The sequence below is a fragment of the Fundulus heteroclitus genome, unplaced genomic scaffold, assembly GCF_011125445.2.
Source record: "Fundulus heteroclitus isolate FHET01 unplaced genomic scaffold, MU-UCD_Fhet_4.1 scaffold_156, whole genome shotgun sequence".
Lineage (NCBI taxonomy): Eukaryota > Metazoa > Chordata > Actinopteri > Cyprinodontiformes > Fundulidae > Fundulus > Fundulus heteroclitus.
Window position 1 is genome coordinate 264158 of NW_023396568.1, and position 14528 is coordinate 278685.

Consider the following 14528-nt stretch of genomic DNA (forward strand, 5'->3'; position numbering starts at 1 on the left):
AAATAGTTATTCTACTGCACTTCAAAGCTACTGAGTTAGTAAGCATATACATGGCTCTGATGTTTCTTAACTTTTATAAAGCATTGGATTGGAACATTATATCTGCAAATGCTAAACTTAAATAAATAAAATCTGCAATGGATGGAAATAGCTTTGATTGGAATATTACTAACATTTTATCTTGGGTGAAATATTTATTTTGATAGGTTTTCTGTGCAATTGGTTTCATGTAGTGTACAATATTGTTTATATTAGTTGTTAAAGATAAATTTATTGCACAGTTTCACATTTCTCATTTTGGTATAGAAAATGGACTGGAGGCTGTTTTTTTTTTTTTTTTTTTTTTTAAAGACTGGCACTGTGCCTGCCCAAACCATGTATATTGAAGTTTAAACATTAATCTTATGCTGTAGAAACTGAAAGTAATTTCACTGTTATCTTAATGAAATAAATTCAAGAAATGGTAATGGGGAATGCTACCAATAAAACTACTTGAAAAATAAATTGTTTTTTAAAGTCTCTTCTTTAAACCAGATGTTTTACCAATAGGTCCATATCAGAAGTCTGCTCACATTTCACCAGATGACACACCATCATGTTGCTCTTCACTCTGTGAATACCTATCTTGTCCAATGTATAAAAAAAAAATCTCTGTCTGTGTGTGTGTGAGAGAGAGAGAGAGAGAGAGAGAGAGAGAGAGAGAGAGAGAGAGAGAGAGAGAGAGAGAGATGGGTTGGAGGGGAGGGGTTCATGTGTGCAAAAACTGACACGAATGCAATTTCAAGAAATTCTCTGCTTGGATAAATATTTGGGGGTGGTGACTTTATCTTGCCTGATCATTTCTGAAAATGAAAGTTTCCCCAGAGGATCCCCTGACGGTTTCTGAAGTCAGTTCAATTCCCATAATTCCATACGTACTCCCTCAAGATTGGAGCAAAAGGTTACAGTGCTCAAGATTCACAATAATCGGGCACAGAAATTGTTGTTTACATAGGCTTCACGCACACGAAACACTGGTGAAGACAGTTTTTTTTTTTCCCTAAACTGTGACACTGAAGCATGAAATATAGAGAGAAAATAACTTGGCCGGTTCTCCACACATACCCTGCTATCCCTAATACTGACCACAGCATCTTTCAAAAGGACATCATTTTCAAAAACAGTATTATGCCGACACTGTATATGTATGGTCTCATTCCTTCACTCAGACGTGTTCAAACAATAAGTTATTTTGTCTTGAGAGCAGCCCAATTCAAGTAATCGCTCATCTTAAACAATGTGGTATTGTTCTGGGCAGCCGTTGCAACCAAGTGCACAGAGCCATTTATACCTCAATGTTTTCTGAGGATCAATGGAAAGAAAAATACCTTTGGACAAAGACATGGTGTCTCAACACACACTATTTTTCATTGTTTTTATTAAATTTGTGCCTTTTCAGACTTACAAGGATTCTGAGAACTAAATGTATTGGGCTGAACTTAAAGTAGTAGGCCTCAATGCAAATCAGCATGATCTATTTTTTTATTTTTTCCTGTGTGTTTCTGTATGGCTCTGTGATCGACTGACAACCCAGCAGCTAGACCCTACTAGGCTAAATGGGTTCAAACAGTGTTTGGTAAACCAAACATAAGCAGGACAAAAGATTTTTCAAAAACGGGGAATTTTTAAAAAACAAATGTCAAAATAGTTAAAGGCAAGCATGAATGCAAATAAATCAAATGATCGATAAAAATTTGGGCTGAACTCATCTGAGGTCAACTGCACACCGTCACTAACTGAGCTCAAACAAACTGATTTCCCAACAAAGAATAAAGGCTGCTTGAATAGGGGCGGGGTAACCTGAACTCAACACACAGGGGAGGTAGAACATAATAAAGGAAATAATTTCAATCTCAGCAAAAGTAGTATATAGAACAAGCAAAAAAAAAAAAAAAAACTCATCAAAAATTAACAAGTGGATGTTAAAGTGACATACAACTAAATAGCTAAAGTCAACTTACAGTTATTTACGACTTCTTAAGCACAATTTAGAAATACTACACACAATTATCCCAACCACACACACAATATGCAGAACACCTCAGATCCTGTGCTAAATAAAACACTGTTGTATAAACTGTATACACATTTATAAAAAAAAAAAACTTTTTACCATTTGTAACATACACATTTCATAAGGCTTGTGTTTAAACCAAGTTAATTTGCTGTGTTTAACTTAAAACACTTTTACCAATTCTACCCCTCAGTGTTTAGATTACTGTAAGCGAAGTACACAGAGAAAGTGAAAATATACAACATGGTTAATTCACCAAACAGCACAAAATCAATGTTGCAGACAATTGAAAATATGATTTAGTTCTCTTCATATAATCAAAATCGGTGAACATGGACAGTCGCAACAAAACATGCCCCAACACTGTAAGCCCGAAAAAATAAACAAATTAAAAATAATGTACAACCAGTACAAGTTAAAAGTACTGTTAAGTAAAAGAAGAAAACAAAAACAAATCTGAATAGCATAAATTACAGTAAATGTTACACATTTCTTCACCCAGCTGGATTTGGCCAGAGAATTTCATCAACATCGCAGGAGATATCCTCATTAGCAAGATAACATGGGAAGAGCCGTCTTGAATGATGGATCCATCCTTGCACAGCTGACATTTGACAACTTAGGTCCTCTTCTTTGATGACGTTCTCCTCCTGCTTCAGTTCTGCCTCTTCCTCTACCTCAACCCCCTGCTCGTTCTCCACGGATTCTTCATCTCTCCCCCACTCTTCTTCCTCTGACTTCTTTCATTTAGGTTGAAAGCAGGTGAACTCACCTGCTGCATTTTTGTAGTGTTCAAACCTTACTGGTGTGTCTACAATAAAGCAGTCATATGTTTGCACACCAGATGTGTATGTTTAATCAACTGGCTCATGAGTGTGGTGAATTATTAGTGTTTTGGAATTGCAAGGATGAGGTATCATGATATACTTATGTGTCTAACTTAGACAAAGTTTGTTTAGTGTTTCACAAATCAATGTGTGTATTGTTCTGCAAAAAATGTGAGGCTGGCTCTGTAGTGGCGAGAATCTGGTCCAGTTTTTTTCTCCTTGAGTGTAAGGTGCTAATAACTATGTAATTCTTTTGTTTTCAGTTTTCATGCTGTCGTAAAAAAAAAAGGACTGCGTTCCCCCTCAGTCCTTTGTTGAAGTAATAGGTTCCGACTTTTTTAAATGGCTTCTGCTGCTTTGTCTGCAGAACCTCAATAAACCAAATGTCTAAAAATGCCATTCAGACAAATATTTAACTTGTAATTTATAAATTAAAATATGTAAAAAAATAAACTGTGCTGTGGTTGTAAGAGTATCCATGACCTAGTGGATGTATGCTATAATGTTTAGCATCATTTTGATAATTACATTTAGGTTCTAGGAGGAGGAAGTCTACAAGCTCCTCTCTCAGTATATATATAGTCTTTTTACACTTTTTTTATACCTTTAAGAAAAGTGATAAAACTGAATATGTTTAAGAATTTGCACACAATAGTCATAATAGTCAGTTTTGAAGACCACTAGAATAATTTGTACACAAACGTAAAGCTCAATCAAAAGTTAAGTATAAATGATAACGGTTCCATGGCCAACAAACACATTTTGTCAAAGCCTGGGTAGCAGCAGCTCGACAATTTCCTGCCCTCTTATTTCTATAAGCTTTCAGTTTCACATTACGCTGCTTTTCACATTCTGTGATAAATTGCTATCGTAAAAAAACATCAGTAATAGGTGTTTTGTTTTGATCAGTGAAACAAAAATAGATTGTACCTGTCTTCTCCAGAGGAGCATTTTAATGTGTTGACTGAGGTGTGACCAGAGTGTCTTCAAACTCGTTATGCCACTCAGTGGAATGTAAATACCAAAGGAATGTGGAGAGGTACAACTGAAGGAAAAATTGAAAAAAACTAACTTCACTTCTGTTTTCCTAATAGACAATTTAATGAATAATATATGTATCTTTTGGAACGCTCCAAAGGCAAAGTGCAAAACAGTGTGGGCTTTAATAAGAGACCACATAGGAAAAGAATGCTGCACATAGTCTTTGTCTTTTGACTGACAAGATAATGAGTGACTCCTCCTTCCTGATAGTGTAATGAGAATGACAGAAATGTGGAGCCAACAAAGTTATACAAGGCAACTCTTTAATTTGTGCAGCAGTAAAAGTAGTAGAACATTCGTAGGGTAATAAATGCACAGAAAACAACTATCCTTAAATCAGTCCGATAACTTGGACCCTGTGTTTCAGCTCTTTTGCCAAATCCCACTTCTAGATCTGAATGAAATGGCAGAAGATCTTATCTTCCTCCTCTGAGGTACCACACATTCTTATTTTGTAAAACCACAGTAAATATTGGGGTATGAGTAAAAGTGTAAATAACAAATATTATGCACTTTTGAAGGTAATCCCTTACAAATGTATGTTAAAAAGGGTACCAACTATGTAGTATGGAGTAAAACACATGCATTTGATAATACATGTATTATATAATAACAATTGACTATTTAACTCAACATCAGGTAAAGAAAATCCTAAAAAATCCTATTTAAAACATATGTTATTTAACATCTTTTTCATAGAGTTCTCCTGTTCTGACAACAAGCTTAAGCTAACAGGAAGTCTCAAAGGAAGCTGGTATTTTAGAAATGAGATAAAACCACATTCCATGGAAGTTAGAGAGCAGAGTATAAAGAGTTTCACCCAGCTGCTGGAGCAACATATCAACTGAAATTCACTGAGAGGTAAGAAAATCCAAGATCTCAACATTAAACAAAAAATATGTCATGTAGAGTTGTAAAGAATTGCTTTTCCTAATTTATCTCTGGATGTAAGGTTGTATTAAGAAAGTGTTAACATTTATTTGTACACGGATTAAACATTTTAAAGTTTGTTTTCATTTCTTCGCACTTTATATAATTTTCTTTCTCAACTTTGGCATTTTTTCCCTAACAGGGTAAAACGTGATGGATCCATGGAGCCTGCTCTTGAAATATGTGTCCTACGGGTGGTCCATAAAGTATTGGACTTCTTCTACAGAAATAACTTGAAACAAGGAAAATGGTCATAGGGAATGGCTGAACAGATACCAATGTTCGAAGGATTCTAAAACTAACATGAAACCCTCAAAAGAATGGAAGAAACAATAGGGCAGTAAAGCAGGAAAGTTAACTGGCAACATTAGTCTACAATTAGACTGCACTGTGACGTCCCAAACACCCAGAATAAATATCCTAGGTAAGTAGCTATGTTAAGTAAGTTTATTTTATTTTATTCCTAACCTCATTGAACCGTGTGTTTTACTGAGGTTTTAGTTTTTACATGAACACAACCAAGTAATTCATTTCAGTGGAATAAACTGATCGGGAATCTGGACTTTTGTCTTTGGCGTCTCCCACTGTGTCTTATTAATATTACATCTATTACGTATGCCACTTATGAGGAAGTTCCCCAAGCCGCGACATTAACTCGGCCAAACATAGCTATCTTCGACTCCATAAGATTGAAAACTTCGGCAGAGAACAGAATGGTGAGATCACTGACAAATTGTTTGGTTTATTTTAAGGTTCCATTAAGAATTTATTTATTAGCTGTGCTTTAATTTATTGCTATATGTATTTTTCACTCAAAAAGTTGAATCTTGAAGGCTGTTAGCTTTGCTAAGCTCAATTGACTGAGCCTAAATACAGGAAATTATTACCTTGTTTTTTTTTTCTTTATAATTGAATAAATATGAAATGTTTGAACATTGATGGTTAGTTTATCAAACACATGAATAATTATTTCCAGGAGATGTTAAAACCAGATTAGCCAGTCGTGTGGCCTGTTCTTTTCTAGCAGGCCTCTGTCCCGTATGGTTAGCAAATAGTACCTTTAGGTTTCACATTGACATGATGCATTTTTAAAACAGACATTAAAACATCCTGATTTTAGAGATTTATCCATTTTTTTAATTTTTATTTTTTTATGTTGCTTAGTGTACTGTTTGATGCTCATAATTTTTGGAGTTCAATAAGTGTGTTTATTTGCATCTTTAAATTTTAATCTTATATTATCATGTTTAATTGTAAAGAACCCTTGATATGCATTTTTCTTTTTTAATATTTTCTGTTAGCCTGTTTTGACTTTCCTATATGGCATCAATATGAAATTATTTCATGTATAATTTTGTAATGATTCTTTTTAATGGGACTTTACTTATTAAAATTATAGAGTTTGATAAAAAAAAAAAACATAAAAACCTTAGCATACCTTCTCGGGCAGAAGTGAAAAAAATAGAATATATCATATGGTTAAACCCCTAAATTATTTGATTTAATATAATAATTTTACTTTACCAAGATGTTTCTTCTTACAGGAGGTAATATTTTTTTGGAAAGTCCCAGTCAGTCTATTTCATTAGATGCTGAGATGAACATAAATAACTTTTCTTATGTCAAAGATAGTTAATGTAAATTTAAAAAAAAGCTGATTTTTGTCGTGTTCAAAAATGACACCTGTTGTTCTCTTATGCTTGTGTCACTTTCTGTCAAAAACAATCTTCATAGAAAACAATTTTAAACATAAATCTGACAGAGGTAATAAATAAGTCTGGGCTTAACCGGAAATGCACAATTATTAACACAAAAATAACGTATATTTCAGCCTCCTGCCCATCAAATTCAGCCTTGGGGAGAAGATCATCTGGGCATCCCAGTGAGTACAACTTGTAGAAACTTAATTGAACTATCAAAAACTGACTATTAAGTACATACATGTAGGTTCAATATCATTTCCATTCAGGTACCTTGTCAAACAAACCCAAATGGTTTAAATGGAGTTGTGGTCTATGATGACAAAACCTATCCAATTCCGTATGTAAGTAATCAGAGTAAATGATGACCTCACTTTAATATTTAACTGGTTTGCAAAGGAGGGGATTGTCATAAAATCTTTGCTAACCACTAACAAAAGTATTATTTTTCCTTTTTTTTTTTTTTTTTTTTAGCTCCGTTATGATTCCTTGGATGAAGTGACAGTATTCAGGTAAATTTTGATAAATGTTTTGTTCTGAGGAGGATTGGCTAAAATATATTGTTTAAACAGACCATTTGGTACCCTCATCCAACAGCTTTTTGCAAAGTTATATAACCTGCAAGCGATCCTGCTGCACATTTTGCAACAGGAATAAAAGCTACATTAAAGTATGAACTACTGTATATAGCAACTTTAATTGATTCAGAGGATCGGTGGATCAAGGAGGTGTTAAACAACAGAAACTCACGTTTTTGCTCATTGAGAGTCATTATGGGAAAATAAAGTGTTTATGACTAACATTACGTAGAATAGAAAAGGCAAAGTAAAAAAAAAATCTTAAATAATTCAGATGCCAGATGGCCATGTATTTTTATTTTTTACAAAAAGGAATGAAATATCGCTGGAGATAGGCACCAGCACCCCGCAACCCCATGAGGGATAAAGCGGATCAGAAAATGGATGGATGGATGGATGGATGGAATGAAACATTAGTTAAACATTTAATTAACAGAGAGCCTGCTATAAACCTTTTACTTGCCATTTTTGTTAAACTTGCACTTTACTTAGCTTAGAAATTTTTCTAGGACTGGTTGTGTTATCCAATTTGGAGAAAAATATGTTTTTTCCCCTTGTTTTAAACTCAGGCAGAGTGACAGCGGTCTGAGGACGGACATACCAGTTGCTGGTTCAACAGGACTTGTGGATGTCTTTGCTTTTATGCTATTGTCATTTACTTTCTCATTTCTTATTTTCAATTGGGTAGCTGCAAATTAGCAATTTTGATAAAATTCAAATTGTAATGTAAAAATCTGTATTAAATTATTACCATCATTTGGTCTGTCTCATATTTTTGCTCTGCAGTTCTTGAGTATATTTGTGATTATATAGTGGATCTGTATAATCAAGGTCAAGACACTGAAATGGCAAGTTTTTGTCATGGAAAAAAAAGAGACCATGATGAAAGGATCAATAAGATATTATTATACAAACATATTAGTCAGGAGAAAGTTTTTAAAAATTGTTGATGTGTATATATATATATATATATATATATATATATATATATATATATATATATATATATATATATATATATATATATATATATATATAAAGATAATACTATGGACTTGAAACCAAAGGTTTACATCTACTATAAAAGACACATAAGCTTTGTTTTGTCACTGTCAGACATCAGACATCAAGTCTGAATAAACCTTTCCTGTTTTATGTCTGTTGACATTACCTACATTATTTCTATTTTCTGAATATTAGATCAATGACAGATTCTTTTTTTACATTGATTTTCTTTTTTTTTAACTTTCTTCATATTCAGAAGTTTACATACACCTAGATCACTATGCCTATAAACAATTTGGGTATGGCCAGATGATGGCGTCATCTCTTTGGAAGCTTCTGATGGGTTTATTGACAACATTTGAGGTAATTTGGGACACACCTGAGGTTGTTTAAAAGGCGCACCTGGAACACTCTGCTTCTTTCTGTAACATAAAAACAACAAAGAGATTTTTGTTGACAAAATCAACAAAAATCAGGCAAAACATCAGGAATAGGGTCACAAGGAAATACATTTTTGGAGACGTATTCTGACAAAACTAAAATTTGACTGTTTGACCATATTGACCATAGTTACAATTGGAGGAGGAACATTTCACGCCCGAGAACACGATTCAAACTGTGAAACACGGGGGTGGAAGCATAGACATATACGTAGACGCGTCGTTGGGCGGGTTCTGCCTATTCTGCGATGCGTCAGAGCATCAGCCATGTTAAATGTGGCAAATCTGCAATTACTCAGTCATTTAAACAGTATCAGAGGGACTTTAATCTAAGAATATACTTTGTATTAGTAATGTTTTTATTTTTGTAATATCACAAGTTTATTTTCGTATCCCTTTAGCTCCATTCTCCTGAATTTCTTCTCGTAAAGAATAAAAATAATTAAAATAATCTAACCTGGCCCTATTACTCCAGGAGTGAAATAATTATGCAAACTGTGACTATTCTGGAAATGTCCCCCCTTAATTCTCATAATATGACGTTTTTCTCATAACATTACCACATTTATGTTTTTTTTTTGTTTTGTTTTTTTTGGTTTTTACTTTACTGTCCTAGGTCTTTTTTTCTCATATTAGTAATTTTACCTCTTTAATACTCCCCCCAAAAGTCTGTTCCTAAATTTCACATGTGACACAGTTTTATGAAATAATGAAGACCACAATGTTTAGATTTAACAAATTGATCCTTATATTCATAACACAAACACATATACACACACAAATATATATATACACACACACACACACATAGATAGATAGATAGATAGATAGATAGATAGATAGATAGATAGATAGATAGATAGATAGATAGATAGATAGATAGATAGATAGATAGATAGATAGATAGATAGATAGATAGATAGATAGATAGATAGATAGATAGACTTCCTTTTTCTAAATATACATAATGTATTTACTACTGTAAGGATGGAATGACCATGTCACCCAGTATAACAAAAAGTGTTTCTGAACAGGATTACCAACTATAGCTTTAACTATATTGCACAGCAGAGTAAAGATGGTCATCACTAACTGGAGAAAATGTGGTAGAACACTAATACAGACCATAATTGGACCTTTCTCGATAATTTGTTAAAAACACAAGATGGAAACTGGTAAGATGGGCTGTCAAGAATCCTATGGCAACACAAAGGAGTGTCATGAACTTCTGGTTAGTTGTTGAGTTCTTCAAGTGACATCAGTGTCCTCTATATGTGTAGGATAGATAGCGGGGTTGACAGACAAAAGCGATTCCTTCCGGAAAAAGAAAAACCTTCAAGCGTAGCTAAAATCTCCTAGAGCCTTGTGGGGAAATCTGTTAGCTGGAACCATTGGTCATAAAATGTAGGTAGAGGCATCATGATATGGGGTTACTTTTTTTAAAATGGAACCAGACTTTCTGTCATGGAGGATGCGATTATGAGGAGCTCTAAATATAAGGCCCACAACCTTGTGGTGTCCACTAAAAAGCAGAAGACGCATATTATTTTAAGCAATCCTTTGAGTCTACACATGCATCAAAACCAACAGAAGAATTGATCCGTGCTGTGGATAAGTATTCAGTATTCAAATCCCTAAATAAAATCCAGTGCAAGCAACTTCCTTTACAATTAATATAAAAAGTAAATACAGTCCACCTGTACCTAAATTAATCTCCATATAAACCCAGCTGTTCTATGAAGTCCTCGGAGCTTCATTAGAGAACATTAGTGAACAATTAGGGTAATGAAGACCCACAAGCACACCTGACAAGCAAGGGATAAAGTTGTGGGGAGATTTAAAGTAGGTTTAGATTATTAGAAAGTTTCCCAAGACTGAAAATAATCTCACAAACAACTGTTCCATTAATCATCTGAACATGTAAACTGCATAGCACTGCTGCAAAGATATGTTTACCTACCTAAGCTGACAGGCTTGGTAAGGATCAGGTACAGTATTAAATGGAGAAACAGTCAAGAGGCCCATGGTAACTCTGGAGGAGCTGCAGGTGCTCTGAACACATGAGACTACGATGCATACAGGAATACTAACATAGCCCTCATCCCCATGGTGACACAGCAGTGTCGCACTATGGGAATCCCTTTATGTAGAACAGGTAAGCTGGAGCTGCATACAAGGCAGTTCTGGAAGCAAGCTTGTCAGAGGCTGCTAAACATTTGAGATATCAGAATCAGAAGCAGAAATACTTTAATAATCCCAGAGGGAAATTACAGATACAATGGCATCAAAGTATTTTGAAGTGTTGGAATAGTTCAAACAATGCCGAGAACGACATACAGTTTAGAATTTGTAGCAAAGTTTGAAAATTGCTGATCACGAGCTGATCAGCAATTTTACTAGCTGTTTTGCAAATATAAGTTGCCAGAAATTTTCAATATCTTTGCAAGGTACCATAAAATGACCCATTATTAACAATAGCATGAATTTTAATTGAGCTAAGAGCTAAAAACAACATCTACAGCACGCTGTTGAACCTATTTTCAAGCTTTCAGAAGTGTTGCCACTTATGTATGTACTGCATTTGTTCATGAAATTCAGATTTGAATACACGGCAGATGTAACCTCAAAAAAGGTTTTATACAAAAAAGAAAATCTTTTTTGATCAGCAACATTTTCACCATGACATTTAAATAAACAAAATCAAGGATGCCGGTTGTTTAAACCCCCAATTTCTTTCCATCTTTTTGGGTGAATGATTTTGTTTTCTTCTTATGGTTTTAGTGCAGCTAAGCACCTGCCTACGTTGCGATTTGAACTCTGTACCTGATATTTTAAGACAGCTCCACACAACATGTTGGCATCTTACCATTCACCTACGTGTATACTTTCATAAGCTGAGCTTCCCTCTATGAATTCCTCCAACGCTCTGTTGGCACCGGAGCAGAACATTTTCTTCCTTTTGTGGGTGGTACACACGCAGCCAAGCAATATCCACCGTTATCCCGCATGAAGGCTGAAAACACTTTTCTTCTCTAAGATCACCATCCTTTATACTTAAATAGGAGCTGTTCTGAAGTGATGTCAATAGCCGATCCTCTCAAGGTCTCACCTTGATTTTATAGGCTGAGCCCCCTTAAAAGTTAAAAAGATTTTATTGCGAATCTGTGCAATCACGACGCATAATAAATAGATTTCTTAAGTTGAAAAGTACTTTTGTGCTTCGTGGAGGTGTTTTTCTCTAGAAGTGTATTTTTTTTTCAGCTTTCAATTAGGGCTATTTTTTAATGAAAGACTGTGCTAGAATTAATTTGTACTGGGGGAATTAATTTATTCATCCTGACAGCTGCAGGTGTATGAGCATGGTGCTGGAGAAGACAGAAACAGATGTTTTAATCAATGTGTAATGAACACAAGGTCAGAGTGTCATGGGTTTCACAAAATTTGCATTACATGAGTACTGTGAAAGCATTTTTTTAATTGACTCTCTTTACATTTTCTCTGTTATTGTCTTTGGCTTCGTATCTGATGTTTTTTTAATGCAAGCCACGTAGAATAAGGAAGCCCCTGCTTTTTATAATATTAACCAAAATCCTGAGGAAACTAGTATTTCACATTCTGCTGTGAAAAAATTGTTTAGACTATATCTTTTTTATCACTGAATAAGAAGAAAGAAACATATGTTATTGGGTCTGCTTATATGTATTGTTTATATGTTGTAGGTAATGCAAGTTGATATTTATAATGTTTAAGAAAATAAACTTTCACATACGTACACATATTTTATTAATGACATTAAATCAAATAAGCTTTTCCTGATTTAGGAAAGTTAGGATTACTAAATTAACTTCTAATCGCTAAATGCCACAATAATGAGTGAGGACAAGTTTAGACTTTTTTGTTACTTTCTTCAAGTTCAGATGTTTGCATACATCTTCTTAACGTGGCCAGCCAGCTTGATAATGTGTAGCACTCTAGTTCTGCACATTATCAATCTATGACTGCTTCATTTGAATCCATTTGGGGAAAGGAGGGAATTTCAGCAGAACTCTCTGAGCTGATTGGGTGGAGCGACACCCGGGTATTCTAAACTGTGTCCATCTCTAAAGTGTAATCTGCATTTTTATGTTGCTTTTGGACAAATGTCTTCTTCACTAGTGGCCCTTCAGCCCACGCTAACAGATCATTATCACTGTAGATAATGGCACTCTCTTGTCAATAGGTTTCTTCAAGCTTTGTTTTAGACTTTTTGAAGAACTTTTTAACACCAACATGGTTTAAATTTGGAAATAAATAAATTTCCAACTGACTAAGGAAAATTGGGCTTACTTACCAGTGTACAAAGTGGTAGCTGCACAGTGGTAGCACCTATTGTCTTAAAGGAAGGAGATCAACCACCAGGTTCGACCTATAGGGTCTTGCTGCACTGAGCTTGCATGTTTCCCTGTGCTCTTTGGGCACTCCATGTTCCAATGTCCAAAAAACATGACTGTTAGGTTACTTGGTGTCTCTAAATTGCCGTTAGGTGTGCACATGCAGGTTGTTTGTCCTGTTTGTGTATTTGTTGCCCTATGATAAACTGGTGTCCAGCCACACCATCCCCCTGTGAGTTGCATGGAAAAGCAGGTATAGAAAATGAATGGGTGTACCTTTACTTAGCCACTAAAGAAATTATATGTATCTTATTTATTATTTAAGATTATTTCGATTTAACTTTATTGAGCTAAGTCAGTGTTTTTCAGCTCTAACTTGTGCTATAATATATTTCTTTTTTTATCTTCAATGTCTTTGTTAGGCAAACAATTTCTGTTGGGCAGTTTCATCTTAAACATGCCAATTCTCACAATTAACAAGCAAAGGAAGCGTTGAGGGAAAGTGTGAATAGACAACACAGGTCACTGCACTTCAGCCACGGGTAAATTTTCTTGCGGGGTTGCTGTGTAGCTGGTGTGTATCTCAATAAACAAATGCATAAATTTAAAACATAAAACATTATGAAATGGTAGAGTTGGCATAAAAAATAAGGATGTGTAAACAAGTTCTTAAGACCTAAGTTGCAATTTGTCAATAACTGCCTAAAATACTAATTTAAGACCTGGCAAAAACTATGGACCATCTTCAGCCACCATCTTCACAAGGTGTTTTGCTGTTGCTGTGATTTGCAGATGCACACTTTTGAATTAAATAACATTAATCAGTGAGATGCAAAACCCATTTCCATCCAGAACAGTTTGATGGCTACAAATTATCATGCTGTTTATACTTGCACTAAATTGTTTGAACAGATGAACGTGGGATTTTCAGGTATCTGAAAATTGTTCCTGAGGATAAACCAGGCTTGTGAAGGTCTGCAAATCTATTTCAGATATCTCAGCTGAATTATTTAGATTTTCTTATGATGTGACGCAAGGTCGCAGTGAGTTTCAGCTGTTGATTTTAAATACACCCACAGCTGTGCATTGTTTAACTGTTAAACATTGACCTATCAGAAGCTTACAAAACCATGACTTTGTCATCCTGTGACTCCCAAATTAAAAGGCATAACGATCTTATTGTATGCAAACTTCTGCCTCTACAAAAGAAAAATATTTCTAATATTTCTATTTATAGAAATATTTATAAATATTTATTTTATAGAACTATATTTCTAATCTAATATTCTGACATTTAGCAAAGAGAAATTAATTTGCTAAACCTAACTGACCTAAAAAACAAGGCCAAACAAAATGGATTCTTTGTACACACTTGATGCAACTATACGATTTCAACCGAATAACTGATCTAGAGAAGTTGTTTTAATTTCTTTTTTCCACAAGAAACACCACAGTGCAGATGGTGTGGGTCCATTCGATACACTCAGAACAGTCAGAACCAACACACCTCTGCATTTATTGTTTTTGGTTTTTTTTCCGTATGAAAAAGTTTTATGGAAATTCAACAACTTTGCTAATATCAGA

At 34.5% G+C, this 14528-nt stretch overlaps 1 long non-coding RNA gene across 2 annotated transcripts; it reads left to right on the plus strand.

Moving 5' to 3' along the window:
• Positions 1-4997: 4997 nt before the first annotated feature.
• On the plus strand, positions 4998-7879 carry LOC105915570. Of its 2 annotated transcripts, none has more exons than XR_004928462.1 (5): positions 4998-5275; positions 6683-6733; positions 6821-6895; positions 7026-7063; positions 7699-7879. It is a non-coding gene; the product is annotated as an uncharacterized LOC105915570 (long non-coding RNA). The 2 variants fall into 2 exon arrangements; XR_004928463.1 differs by lacking the exon at positions 4998-5275 and adding an exon at positions 5284-5567.
• The last annotated feature ends 6649 nt before the right edge of the window (positions 7880-14528 follow it).